Source organism: Podarcis erhardii, assembly GCF_964252035.2.
Source record: "Podarcis erhardii genome assembly, chromosome: 3".
Taxonomy (NCBI): domain Eukaryota; kingdom Metazoa; phylum Chordata; class Lepidosauria; order Squamata; family Lacertidae; genus Podarcis; species Podarcis erhardii.
Window position 1 is genome coordinate 117,462,542 of NC_138507.1, and position 15,050 is coordinate 117,477,591.

At 42.9% G+C, this 15,050-nt stretch overlaps 1 long non-coding RNA gene across 1 annotated transcript; it reads right to left on the reverse strand.

The window, feature by feature from the left end:
• Positions 1-1,085: 1,085 nt before the first annotated feature.
• On the reverse strand, positions 1,086-8,768 carry LOC309338016. The gene is made up of 3 exons (XR_014154574.1): positions 8,610-8,768; positions 6,009-6,144; positions 1,086-1,845 (listed from the first exon to the last, which is right to left on the reverse strand). It is a non-coding gene; the product is annotated as an uncharacterized lncRNA (long non-coding RNA).
• Between the last annotated feature and the right edge of the window lie 6,282 nt (positions 8,769-15,050).

Below are 15,050 nucleotides of genomic sequence, written 5' to 3' on the forward strand. Positions count from 1 at the left end.
ATCTGACTGTGTTGCCCCAGCCACTCTGGGTGGCTTCCAACACATATAAAAATATAGTAAAACATACAGTCATACCTCGGGATAAAGTTGCTTCAGATTGAGCATTTTCAGGCTGCGTTCCGCGGCAACCCGGAAGTAACGGAATGGGTTACTTCCGGGTTTCGCCGCTCACGCATGCGCAGATGCGGGTTGCATTCTTTTAAACTTCCCTATACAGGGCTCCTTTCAGATGTCTTCCAAAGGTTATCTAATTTCTTGTCTCCTTGGTTCAGTGGCTCACATTACTCCACACTTTCCAACCTGTCACTGATGAAAATAGGGGCATCCTACTATACCCTCCAATATTTCACCAATGAAAATGGGGACATCTTTGTTGAATGGTTTATTTAAATATTAAGGTTCATTATTGTTTCACAAGATGTGTATCTCTTTAAAGGCCAGAGTAAATATCATGACCTAGTTTTACAGCTGTGAAGCAGTATAGCAGGTGCTGTTAAGTTGTGGTAATTAAACTGTGTCAGCAATTGTGTATAGTATATAAAGAGCAATGTGTACCTCTCTCAGTGCCCTGGTGAATGGATTGGTCATACTTATAGATTTAATGTAAGAAGACTTTTTGGTTTTGTAACTAAGCCAAGCAAAAGGTATTTTTGCATTTCTTCATTGTTTACTGAACGTGTGGTCTCCCCAGCACACTTTCTGCAGCTGGACATTCTGGGATGGCTTCTGTAAATCTGGGACCGTCCCTGGAAAATAGGGACACTTGGAAGGGTGGTGTGTGTGAGGGGGGTGGAGAGGGAGAGGGAGAGAGAAATAACTGCTTGAGAAACTCTTTTGGAAGGCAACCTTCAGAGCAGCATTTCTTGCCATGCTCCCTTTGAAATGTGGGCCTCAGAGGGCTGGCCATGGATCAATGTGGCCATTGGCTTGATAAAGGTTAGTCACCTTCAATCCATATAAGTTATGTATTACGAAGAGAGAGAACTGGCAATGGGGAAGAGATGGATAAGTGTTTTGAATTAGAAACGGAGAGAGTAAGCCATTATTTGTGGATCCACAGACAGAAAGAAAATAAATGCTTCAAATTGTCCTGTTGAAGATGAACTTTTTTATTAAAGTTTTGCAGGAGAAAAAAGACAGAATGATCAATCAATGCAAATAACACACCCCATATTGCATGTTTGCATTCACAATGACCTAAGACTTTTTACCCTTGTGTGTCTGTCCAAAGATCCATAGGAGGTTGTGGTGATCTACAGGGATCACAATTAACATGGGATATAAGACAATGCCACATAGTACTTGCAGAGTGCCAGAGAAAGAGAGGGACTGGGAGGTATGGACATAAAACCATACTTAGTCATGCTTAGAGTAGACCTATTACAATCCATTGTTCTTCTCCTAACATGATTGGAAGTCTTGCTCCAATCCAAACCGAAAGGTGGATGAAAGAGAAGACTTTTAAAATATGCATATTATAATATTTATGTATTTTTATAACAAATATTCTCCAATTTAATACATAACTTTTAATAAATCTAGAAAAAAGATTATAATTATTTTTTAAAAAATATTTTCCTTATCCATCTTTCAACACCATTGGTTTTCAATGTCACAGCAGAGAAATCCTTTTTTTTAACCTTTTCTTAACTATTGGGAATTTGTTTCATTTCCAGAATGTAGCGTACAGAACTGTAGGGGTCGATTTTCTCCAGCACTTAAATCCATTCAGATAAGCAGCTCTTCACCCTTGACTCCAAAGCTGATGTCAGCCATTTCAGAAGTAGACAGAGAAGAATATCAGAGGTCTTGCATTGACTGTACTTGGCTCATTGACTCCAAGGACTACCGAAAGAAAAGACAGATAATTAATACCCAACTCTGGTCATACTTTGTCTGATACACTCTTAAATGGCAAGTCTCTACAATTCCCACACTCTACAGCTGTACAACCTAACCCAAGACAATGATATACTGATAAAGTTACAATTAGGAGCTGTCTTGATTCTAATCTCTCCTTATGGGACAAAATAAACGAGGCAGTGCCGTAATGGTTATGCTTCATCTTATATTAACTGAGACAGTTTATCTAATTATTGACTCACAAAATTGTGGTCTGTATTGGTAATGACGATGGGAGTAAGGAGTTTTTCAGGCATCCTGGTCCAGACATCATTTGTACTTCTGGGTACAAATGAATAGGATTCTATTGATGAGTTCCTAGAATTAGGAATTTTCAGAGGGGTAGACATTATAGTCTCTTGCAGGAAAAACAACAACTGGAGTCTTGGAGACTAGCTATAATTGATTGCAGCATAATGGACTCCACAGACTCTAGCCCACTTTGTCAGACGTGTGAAGTGAAAACTTGGGTGGCATGTATATAAAAGGGAGCATTTTCACGTGGGAATTGAATGGCAATGACTTGCAAGGATTACAGTTGGCGACAAGGGGTTTATATGTCAGACAGCCACGTTTTCAACCCTTTACAGCAGCAGACTGGAGACAGAATCATAGAATTGTAGAGGAACCATGACATAATAGCCATGACATCCAACATTATGTAACTCTTGAAAAACTCAAGCCGAAAGAGGACGCAGCGTAGGGGAAAGTGTATGTGGGGAAAGCAACCAATTCTTCACATTTCTACCATTCAGTGCTCATTTGGTGGGGCTGAGCTTGAATAAAAGCACCGTCTGTGATTCAGAGAATTCTGCAAGCATGTTCGGACTCTCTGGATTTCCTGTTCTGACATCATCTCTTTGTACTGCATTAGAGGTCGAGCCACAGGATCCTCTGATTTTTAAGGCCCAAATGTTTGGTAGTGAAAGTTATCGAGCACAAACTATTCAAGCGTATGGTGGCAAAAAATCAAATGTCTGCTGACTTGATAGTATTAGGCTATCTCATTCAATGTGCCCTCTGTAGTACCCCATGTTAAATCAAGAAAGTGCTTTAAGATGTTTGCATAGAGATAGGGATTTTTATTATTATTATTCAGGCACGTCTTGGGCCTTATAATCTGACCTTATACCATTTGTAAATATGTTGCATTCTGTTTGACTGTTGTTTTTATTGGATTTATTGATAGGTAATGATGTTTTCGTACAAAGATTACCATAATAAAAGACAAAAGTGGAAAGGACCTAACAGAAGCAGAAGACATCAAGAAGAAGTGGCAAGAATTCACAGAGGAACTATACCAGAAAGAAATGGATGTCTCGTACACCCCAGGTAGTGTGGTTGCTGAACTTGAGCCAGACATCCTGGAGAGTGAAGTCAAATGGGCCTTAGAAAGGACTGCTAATAACAAGGCCAGTGGAAGTGATGATATTCCAGCTGAACTGTTTAAAATTTTAAAAGATGATGCTGTTAAGGTGCTACACTCAATATGCCAGCAAATTTGGAAAACTCAGCAGTGGCCAGAGGATTGGAGAAGATCAGTCTACATCCCAATCCCAAAGAAGGGCAGTGCCAAAGAATGCTCCAACTACTGCACAATTGCACTCATTTCACACGCTAGCAAGGTTATGCTTAAAATTCTACAAGGAAGCCTCAGGCAGTATGTGGACCGAGAACTCCCAGAAGTGCAAGCTGGATTTCAAAGGGGCAGAGGAACCAGAGACCAAATTGCAAACATGCGCTGGATTATGGAGAAAGCTAGAGAGTTCCAGATAGACATCTACTTCTGCTTCATTGACTATGCAAAAGCCTTTGACTGTGTCGACCACAGCAAACTATGGCAAGTTCTTAAAGAATTGGGAGTGCCTGATCACCTCATCTGTCTCCTGAGAAATCTCTATGTGGGACAAGACGCTACAGTTAGAACTGGATATGGAACAACTGATTGCTTCAAAATTGGGAAAGGAGTACGGCAAGGCTGTATATTGTCTCCCTGCTTATTTAACTTATATGCAGAATTCATCATGTGAAAGGCTGGGCTGGATGAATCCCAAGCCGGAATTAAGATCGCCGGAAGAAATAGCAACAACCTCAGATATGCAGATGACACAACCTTGATGGCAGAAAGTGAAGAGGAATTAAAGAAACTTTTAATGAGGGTGAAAGAGGAGAGCGCAAAATATGGTCTGAAGCTCAACATAAAAAAAAACAAAGATCATGGCCACTGGGCCCACCACCTCCTAGCAAATAGAAGGGGAAGAAATGGAGGCAGTGAGAGATTTTACTTTCTTGGGCTCCATGATCACTGCAGATGGTGACAGCAGTCAAGAAATTAAAAGACGCCTGCTCTTTGGGAGAAAGGTGATGGCAAACCTAGACAGCATCTTAAAAAGCAGAGACATCACCTTGCCCACAAAGGTCCGTATAGTTAAAGCCATGGTTTTCCCAGTAGTGATGTATGGAAGTGAGAGCTGGACCATAAAGAAGGCTGATCGCGGAAGAATTGATGCTTTTGAATTATGGTGCTGGAGGAGACTCTTGAGAGTCCCATGGACCACAAGAAGATCAAACGCATCCATTCTTAAGGAAATCAGCTCTCAGTGGTCACTGGAAGGACAGATCCTGAAGCTAAGGATCCAATACTTTGGCCACCTCATGAGAAGAGAAAACTCCCTGTGTAGTAAAGTTAGTCTCTGTTTAGAAGCTGTTCCTTGGTCAAGCAACAAGAGTGAGGCCTTTTCGGTAACCAACAAGCCACAAGGACCATGGGAAATAAGTCTTGTCCCTTTAACCTCAGACTAACAGGCTTACTATGGGAAAGGAAACCCCTGATTTAATGAAAGTGTTGACACCTGGTTCCGAAGTTATGTGTATTCCCTCAGTGATGTTATCTGGCCTTGATTGCCTGGGAATGTGCATCTGCATAAACGCCACGGAAGGGAGGAAACCCCTTTGATTTAGGCTCTGGGTTCTTAATGAGACAAGCTGCCAGAAGTTAGATTGATTAGCCCGCAGACCGGTCATTGGAGAATTTGAAAATAATCAGGAGTTATGATTGGTTTCGGGGGTCCCGACGCTAGGTGCAAATTGGGGATAAAAGATCTTGGGAATGGCTGAGATAGCGCGCTCTGCAATCCGCAAATCGCCCGGATGCTGATGTTCCATCTAAGTAGCTGTCCTTTCATCCTTTGTGATGGAGAAGCATGTTTTCTTATGTTCTTTTAAAATAAATTTTTAAAGAAGAAACTGTTTGGTTTATGTGCCTTTCCAGGGGGGAAAGCTAATTCCTAGCCTTACGCTTGGTTACGCTCTACTGTGGAATTTCTGTCTGCAGGTTTGTGGATACAACTTGTGGAGTGGGGATAATTAGTAATAACTGGGCACAGCCTTCTCCCTGGGTTGTGGCTCTGAGTTCCCCGGACCAAAGGGAGTGGTGGCAGCCTTACCGGTTCTAGTTTGTTCTGTTTTTGTAAATGTAAACATGCCTGCCAACCCTGCTCAAGAAACCTGGTCTGGCCGGAGAGCAAAGACAGGTGAGGGAGGGGCGAGTGGTTGGGGGCAAGTTTACCACGCCCTGGAAAAGACCCTAATGTTGGGAAAGATGGAGGGCACAAGGAGAAGGGGACAACAGAGGACGAAATGGTTGGATGGTGTTCTCAAAGCCACAAACATGAGTCTGACCAAACTGCGGGAGGCAGTGGAAGACAGGAGTGCCTGGAGTGCCTGGCGTGCTCCGGTCCATGGGGTCACGAAGAGTCGGACACGACTAAACAACAACAATGATGTTTTCCATGTTGTTGGATTGATGAATGGATTGATTGATTGATTGATTGATTGATTGATTGAAAATAATGTTGGAATGGTCCAATTGAAAACATGATTGTATTAAGACCCATGTGGGGAGGTGCAGTGCCCAAAACCTGGTTTCCTGGCAGCAAGATCACTGCTGCAGATCAGGAAAGCAAGAGGGGATGGCATGGCAGTGGAAAGGTTCGGGTGGTCCAGGCACACTGGTGGAGCCAATCTGATGCCCCCAGTAGTATGCCTCAGCTATGCTAACCTTGCCACCACACTGCCCGACACCATCCTGGTGACAGTTGCATTACCTTTTGCAGCACAGTAGACGTCCGTCTTGGCATGTTCCCCCAGTATGTTCTGTCCTAAGGGGGCATCGTCCATATTTACAGAAACCTTGTGCAAGCCTGCATTCCATGGTATCATCTGCAGGATATCCAGCCCTTCCTATTACAATAAAAAAAGAGAAAGGGAAAGAACCTCCTGAGTTGGCTTGTAGGAGCTGAGTAGGGGAGATGCAGGGGGCAGAGCAGAAAACTTTTTTGTGAATGCTACTGGCCTGCAATACCTCGTCTCACACCCTCGTCCTTCCACAGCGAAAGAAGCTTGCCCTCTCCTGAGCTGTGCAAACCACTTTAGTGCTGGAGGCACTTCTGTTCCTGCTTTGCTTTCTTTCTTTTTTTAATTGTGATCATGGCTTGTTAATGCTCTTAAAAAGAAGAAAGGTTATTTCCCCTGCCCTCCTGCCCTCAGAACTGCTGTTAATAAATTACCAATTGATGAGACCTGCAACAAAATGTTGCATTGTGGGTTGGCTCCTGCTCAAGATTCCAGGAGGAGGCCATGCCCTGTGCCAGGATACTTCATTCCACCCTTCCTTTCCATGATTTTATGTCCCCCCACCCAAGATATTGTTATTATTAATAATACTAACAATAAAGATGCATAGGGGGATGACCTCTGTAAGTATATAGGACATTAATGTTATTGATATGTTAAAAAAGGTAAAGGACCTCTGGCAGTTAAGTCCAGTCGCAGACAACTCTGGGGGTGCGGCGCTCATCTCGCTTTACAGGCCAAGGTAGGCGGCATTTGTCCGCAGACAGTTTTTCCGGGTCATGTGGCCAGCATGACTAAGGCGCTTCTGGCAAAACCAGAGCAGTGCACGGAAACACCATTTACCTTCCCGCCAGAGCATTACCTATTTATCTACATGCACTTGTTTGGCATGCTTTTGAATGGCTAGGTTGGCAGGAGCTGGGTCTGAGCAACGGGAGCTCAATTGATATGTTAAGACCCTGTAAATCATTGGAAGCACTGCTTATTATTACACCTGCAATTTGCCAAGGCCTTAGGACCACTTTCCAATCCTCCTTTCCTGCTTTCTCTGGAGTTCAAGGGGACAGCAGGAGGGGTCCCCAGCCCTTCAACCTCACTAATGAATCCCTGTGCATAGCCAATCTGATGCCTTCTCTGGGCCATGCTAACCTCGCACACACCCATATGCAGCCTCTTCAACCAAAGAAAGCACACAGAAATATTCTCAGTTAATAATGATAATAACTGAAGTGGGTGGACTGGTGGCCTTGGAAGGTGTCAAAAGGGACATCTGAGGCCCCTTTGTTGGGGAAAGTCTCTAGCAACCATATCCTTTTATGGGGGTTTAGAATCATAGAATCATAGAGTTGGAAGAGACCACAAGGGCCATCAAGTCCAACCCCCTGCCAAGCAGGAAACACCATCAGAGCACTCCTGACATATGGTTGTCAAGCCTCTGCTTAAAGACCTCCAAAGAAGGAGACTCCACCACACTCCTTGGCAGCAAATTCCACTGTCGAACAGCTCTTACTGTCAGGAAGTTCTTCCTAATGTTTAGGTGGAATCTTTTTTCTTGTAGTTTGGAACCATTGCTCCGTGTCCGCTTCTCTGGAGCAGCAGAAAACAACCTTTCTCCGTCCTCTATGTGACATCCTTTTATATATTTGAACATAGCTATCATATCACCCCTTAACCTCCTCTTCTCCAGACTAAACATGCCCAGCTCCCTTAGCCGTTCCTCATAAGGCATCGTTTCCAGGCCTTTGACCATATTGGTTGCCCTCCTCTGGACACGTTCCAGTTTGTCAGTGTCCTTCTTGAACTGTGGTGCCCAGAACTGGACACAGTACTCCAGGTGAGGTCTGACCAGAGCAGAATACAGTGGCACTATTACTTTCCTTGATCTAGATGCTATACTCCTATTGATGCAGCCCAGAATTGCATTGGCTTTTTTAGCTGCCGCATCACACTGTTGGCTCACTGTTGGGTTTGCTTACATACAATCAACGATTCGTCAAATTGTAGAGTTGGAATGGACTTCATGGACCATAAAAATCAAAGAATTGTAGAGTTGGAAAGAGACCACAAAGTTCAGCCAGTACAACCCCCTGAAATGCAGGAATCTGAGCTAAAGCATGTAGGACAGATGGCCATCGAACCTCTACTTAAAACCTCCAAAGAAGGAGAGTCCACAACTTCCGGAGGGAGACCCTAACACTGTAGAACTACTCTTACTGTCATCTCATCCTACCCTCTGTAATGCAGGAATGTCAACATGTAGCCCCCCCCCCCCCAATTTGAAACCATACTGGACCCTGTTTAGCTTTGCAAATCTGCAGCCGTTGCACAAATAACATTGTACAAGCAGGACTGACATGGGCTCAGTAAGCCAATTTATCTGAGGACTGCAGTTCCTGCAGCTGCAAGGAAGTGAGTGGTAGCTCTCTACTTTCGTTGGCACACTTACATGGAAAAAACATTCATTAAATACAGTGTAATTCACAACCTAATGACTCCATGCTGCCCAGTTTATAGAATCACCTCTAAACCTACTGTTGGACTCTATACCTCGGAATTGTCCACCCATCTCTTACCTGGAATTATTTGGATGAAGACTAAGAAGACAGCAAAGAGAAGGTAAAGGATCTTCATGGCTGAGGCTTGATGCTATCCCACTTTGGCGGTGTGGTGAGAAGATGATTTGAAGCCCAGATGAGGTCCTTTATGAAAAAGGAGACCATATATATAAGGTTTTTGGAGAATTGCAACACAGTATTTCCGGAACAAGGTGAAGTTTGGGAACATCTGACTATGTACAAAAGAATCTCCATTGCCCTTTCTGACCACAGAGGTCAGTGACACACAAACATTGCAATGTCCTTCCGTTGGCACCCACACAACACCTTTACTGCTCTCAACTGTGGCAAACAGCCAAGTGACCGAGGTAAGATTTTCCACCTGAGAGTGAAGTAATCCCCTAAAGGGTTGTGGGTTTTAAGCAATGCATGTCTTGAGCCAACATAACACAATTTCCATAAACCCCAAAGTCCACTTTTATGATTTCTGTTTTGCAATAAAGGCTGCCTGATGGGGAGCTGTATATATTTTCCATAATTAACCAAGCCCCAATTGGAGCTGTTTCGGTTTCTACGGCACAAACAGGCAAGCAGTGGACCCCAGTCTCATTTTGGGTGTCTTCCAATGCCTTCTGATGCTGTCCTATTCTTTCATGTGGAGATCTTTCTTTCCTCTTAATTTCCTCCTTCTTTTCCCTGGTCTTCTTAAGAGTTACCCCACCCCACCATCTTCCTACACCATGTCAGAGCAATTAAGGGCGGTAATTTATCTGATAAATATAAATAATAAACTGATGTTTGTTTGTTTGCTATTTTCCATCATTATTGGTTTCCAAACAGCACAGCGGGTATTCATTGTTGGAATTCTGCCTCGGTCAGAGGTATGTGCCTATCTGTCCAGGCACCGGCTGAATTCCTTTTGACCTCCCTCCTGCGACTCCCGGCAGGTAAAACAGGCGAGGTCTGTATCGGCGATTTTTCCCAGACTGTGAGAAAAACACACCACTGCTTCTTCTCCTCCCTGCATATCCCCAGGGAGGGGAATCAGACAGACAGAAGTGTATTTACATGCCTTTATTTCTGTCTTTAGCAGCCATACAGATAAAGATGTCTGCACTCTTTGAACAACAGAGAGAAACTCTAACTCCACCCATGTACATCCTGTACAGGTCATATGACACACACACTGAGCTAACATCCTGTGCTCAGTACGGAGAAAGGACTGCCCCTTCCTTGCCATGGTAACAGTCACAAACATCCTGTCTGGCTTTCCAGCCAGCAGCAGCTGGCTTAGCTGCTTCTTGCTTCCGCATTGCTTCTTTATAGTAACATTCATAACCTTGTGAAATGTACCATCTGATCTGTATCTTCTGGTACTGTGGTCTCCAATTTTGGAACAGGACGGGATATTAGAGGGCCAGTGTGGAGAGCCAGTGTGGTGTAGTGGTTAAGAGCGGTAGTCTCATAATCTGGGGAACCTAGAGCTATTGGGGAGCCAGTGTCGTGTAGTGGTTAAGAGCGGTAGTCTCATAATCTGGGGAACCTAGAGCTATTGGGGAGCCAGTGTCGTGTAGTGGTTAAGAGCGGTAGTCTCATAATCTGGGGAACTGGGTTCATGTCTCTTCTCCTCCACATGCAGCTCCTGGGTGACCTTGGGCTAGTCACACTTCTTTGAAGTCTCTCAGCCCCACTCACCTCACAGAGTGTTTGCTGTGGAGGACAGTGGCGTAGCGTGGGGGTGCAGGGGGGGCCGGCCGCACCGGGCGCAACATCTGGGGTTCGGGCAAATCCACGGTTTAGGGGGCGCAAATCCACGGGTTAGGGGGCGCAAATTACTTGCCTTGCCCCGGGTGCTGACAACCCACGCTACGCCACTGGTGGAGGAGGAAGGGAAAGGAGAATGTTAGCCGCTTTGAGACTCCTTAAAGGGAGTGAAAGGCAGGATATCAAATCCAAACTCTTCTTCTTACACCATGTCAGAGCAATTAAGGGCTGTAATTTATCTGATAAATATAAATAATAAACTGATGTTTGTTTGTTCGCTATTTTCCATCATTACTGGTTTCCAAACAGCACAGCGGGTATTCATAACCTTGTGAAGTTTACCATCTGATAGGTAGTTTCTGGGACTGTGGTCTCCAATTTTGGAACAGTTCGGAATATTAATGCGTGGTTGGAAATGAATTTAATTTCCTTTCCTGTTCTGAAAGTGGTAACTGTTGTTTCCCACTTCAAATGAAAAGGGAAATAGTGGTTGGTTGGTTGGTTGGTTGGCTGGTTGGTTGGTCAATCAAGATGGTCAATATGGTTCTCCCCCTCTTCATTTATTCCCTGCAACAAGTAAATGCTTCTTAGTTTAGTGGGGTAGGAGAGCTGAAAATAATGCCAATTTATTTCACATCTGGCAGCCAATGTGACTCTTTGGTTTCAGATAGTATAGTGGTACCTCTGGTTGCGAATGGGATCCATTCCGGAGGCCCGTTCGCAATATGAGCAGAACGCAACCTGCGTCTGCGTGTCTGCAGGTCACCATTCACCGCTTCTGCACATGTGTGTGATGTCATTTTGCACGTCTGTGCATGCGCAGGCGTCAAAACCCAGAAGTATTCCTTTCTGGTACTTCTGGGTTGCCACGGGACGCAATCTGAAAATGCTCAACCTGAAGCAAACGTAACATGAAGTATGACTGTACATGGTTAGACCAGTCTAAAAAGCCTTGGATAGAAATTTTCATGGCCCTCTAGAGGCTATGGTGGTTCATTTACCAGAAGTAATGTATTTAGTGTTAACTCTGAAAGTATATGGTACTCGATTCTGACCAAACTAAGAGGCTAGAGGGGCTTTGTGTCTCTGGCTTTTTAGGCTCGTCAACCCATGTAGTATCTGAAACCCAAGGGGCACATTGGTTGCTAGATGGAATTTTATTTCCAGCTCTCTTACCCTACTAGTTATGTGAAATGGCAACCCATGCCAGCCCTTTCACAGATACAATATACTGAAATGGGAAAGAAATGGGAAAGTGAGGCATGCTGTGACTCACACCCTGACACCCTGTTACATATTGGCTCAAGCGTCAGAGCCAGGTGACCTCACTTTCAACCTTGAGACTGTACAGCTGAACAGGAATTGGCAGAAACTGATAAAGCAATGATTGACCAGGCTGAGACTTTCAGTAGGTAATCCAATCCCTCCTGGAGGTGGAAAATCCTACTCTTGCCAAATACTTAATTCAACAATGGTGCTGATTTTGACATACCTAAGTAAATAAAGGGCAATACTCTTTACACCATACTTCCTGATAAATCAGGTTCCAGCACAAAATACCTCTCCTCAGGCATGATAGCAATCAGTAAGCCTACCAGATTTCATAAGCTTGTTCTGCTCATTTTGTACCTTCCATTACACAAATCTCATGAGTTATCTGTTCAGCAATTGCAGGGTTCCACTAAGTTCTTATATTACATTTCCAGAGGCAGATCTTTCTTAGAAAAGAGTCATTTTAGAGTATCACCCTATATATTTAATAGTGCTAATTGTGGGCATGCCTCCATTTCAGCTTTAAATGTTTGTGATGGCTTCACAACCAATGGCTTCAAGTTATAAGAAAGGAGATGAGCAGAGGTTGGATGGTCATCTGTCATGGATGCTTTAGCTGAGATTCCTGCATTGCAGGGGGTTGGACTAGATAACCCTTAGGGTCCCTTCCAACTCTATGATATTTCTGCAAACACTTCCATCCAAAAAGCTGAGACCAGTGGGCATTCCCACAAGAAATGGAAAGAAAAGTGGCTTCACAGTCATCCAGTGCTTTACCAGCTGCACTGGCTCCCGGTGGAGTACAGGGTCAGGTTCAAGGTGCTGGTTTTGATCTTTAAAGCCCTATGCGGCCTAGGACCCTCTTACCTATGGGACTGCTTCTCCTAGTATGCCCTGCGGAGGACTTTAAGATCCATAAATAACAACACTTTGGAGGTCCCAAGCCGCAAGGAATTTAGATTGTTCTCAACTAGGACCAGGGCCTTTTCAGCCCTGGCCCTGGCCTGGTGGGATGCCCTACCACAGGAGATCAGGGACCTGCGGGATTTGACATCTTTCCACAGGGCCTGCAAGATGGAGCTGTTTTGCCTGGCCTTTGGGCTGGACTCAGTCTGACCCCCTATTATTATTATTATTATTAGATTGAACCCCTTATATGGGATTTTGTATATAAATTTTCCCTTGGATCTTTTTGCTGGCCTATGTAGGACCAGCATGGCTGGTTGGCCCTGGTGAATATTTGACATTTTCTCCTCTTATGATACTGATTTATGGGCTACCACTAAAATGAGGCTGTATTTTAAGCTGTATTTTAACCTATATTTTAATCAACCATTTGTTTGTTTGTTTGTTTGTTTGTTTGTTTGTTTGTTTGTTGTTTAAATTTTTTTTAAAAATAATTTTTATTCATTTTTCAAACACATAATAAAAACAAACAAAACACAAGACAAAAACATACAAAACATTTAAACATGTATAATTTCATAATCTTATTTTCATACACCTTCTTTCCTCCGACTTCCCCATACCTCCCTTTCGCTGCATCCTTATTTTGGAATTCTTTAGCAACCCTTTAGTCAGTTTGTCTATTAGTTCCCTTTCATTACGTTTCCATAAGCTTGTTAGTTACAGCTGTAATTCTCTACTTCTTACCCCTTGACATCTTAACATTCCTCAATTTTACAACAATTTTTAAGATATATTTTGAATTTCTTCCAGTCCTCTTCCACTGTCTCTTTTTTTTTTTAAAGATAATTTTTATTAATTTCCAAAACAGAAAACAGAAAACAAGAAAAGAAAAGAAAAAACACAGAAAGATAAATAAAATGTGACTTCCCCATACCTCCCCTTCACTGCATCCTTGTTTTGCAATTTTTTAGCAACCCTTCAGTCAATTTTTTCATTTAACTTTTTTGAATTTTCTCAACTTAAACGATTACAGCTGTAATTCTCTGTTTCTTACCCCTTGACATCTTAACAGTCCAAAATTTTACAACAGTTCTTAAGATATACTTTAAATTTTTTTCCAATCTTCCTCCACTGCCTCCTTCCTCTGGTCTCGGATTCTGCCGGTCATCTCTGCCAGTCCCATAAATTCAGTCACCTTCATCTGCCATTCTTCCAGAGTGGGTAGTTCTTGCATCTTCCAATACTTTGCCAAAAGAATTCTTGCTGCTGTAGTTGCATACATAAAGAATATTCTATCCTTCTTTGGTACCACTTGGCCGACCATGCCCAGGAGGAAAGCCTCCGGTTTCTTTACAAATGTCAACTTAAGGATTTTCTTAATTTCATTATAGATCATTTCCCAGTAGGCCTTAATCTTTGGGCAGGTCCACCAAAGGTGATAGAAGGTTCCTTCAGACTCATTACATTTCCAACAATTGTTATTGGGCAGATGATAGATCTTTGCAAGCTTGACTGGGGTCATGTACCACCTATAGATCATTTTCATTATGTTTTCTTTCAAGGCACTACATGCCGTAAAATTAATACCGGTGGTCCATAACTGTTCCCAGTCAGCAAACATAATATCATGACCAATATCTTGTGCCCATTTAATCATAGCTGATTTCACCGTTTCATCCTGAGTGTTCCATTTCAGCAACAAGTTATACATTCTAGACAAATTCTTAGTATTGGGTTCTAACAGTTCTGTTTCTAGCTTCGACCTCTCCTTCTGGAATCCTACCTTCCTGTCTAGCTTAAATACTTCATTTATCTGATGGTAATGTAACCAATCTCGAACTTTATGCTTCAGCTTATCATAACTCTTAAGTTTAAACTTTTCACCATCTTGTTCTAAAATTTCACAATATTTTGGCCAATTGGTGTCCATATTAAGCCTTTTCACAGCCTTAGCTTCCATTGGTGACAACCACCTGGGGGTTTTACTTTCCAACAAATCTTTATATCAAATCCAAACGTTATACAATGCCTTCCTGACAATATGATTTTTGAAACCCTTATGAACCTTTACCTTGTCATACCATAAATACGCATGCCAACCAAAGTTATTGTCATACCCTTCCAGATCCAAAATGTCTGTGTCCTCAAGAAGTAGCCATTGCTTCAGCCAGCAGAAAGCTGCTGCTTCATAATAGAGTTTTAAGTCTGGCAGGGCAAACCCCCCTCTATCTTTCGCATCTGCTAAGATCTTAAACTTTATTCTGGGCTTTTTGCCCTGCCAGACAAATTTAGAGATATCTTTCTGCCACCTCTTGAAACACTCCATCTTGTCCAAAATCTGTAGTGTCTGAAATAAAAACAACATCCTCGGCAATACGTTCATCTTGATAACAGCAATTCGGCCTAACAAGGAAAGTCTCAGCCTAGACCATATATCTAGATCTTTCTTCACTTCTGTCCAACATTTTTCATAGTTATCTTTAAATAGATTAACATTCTTAGATGTTAGATTCA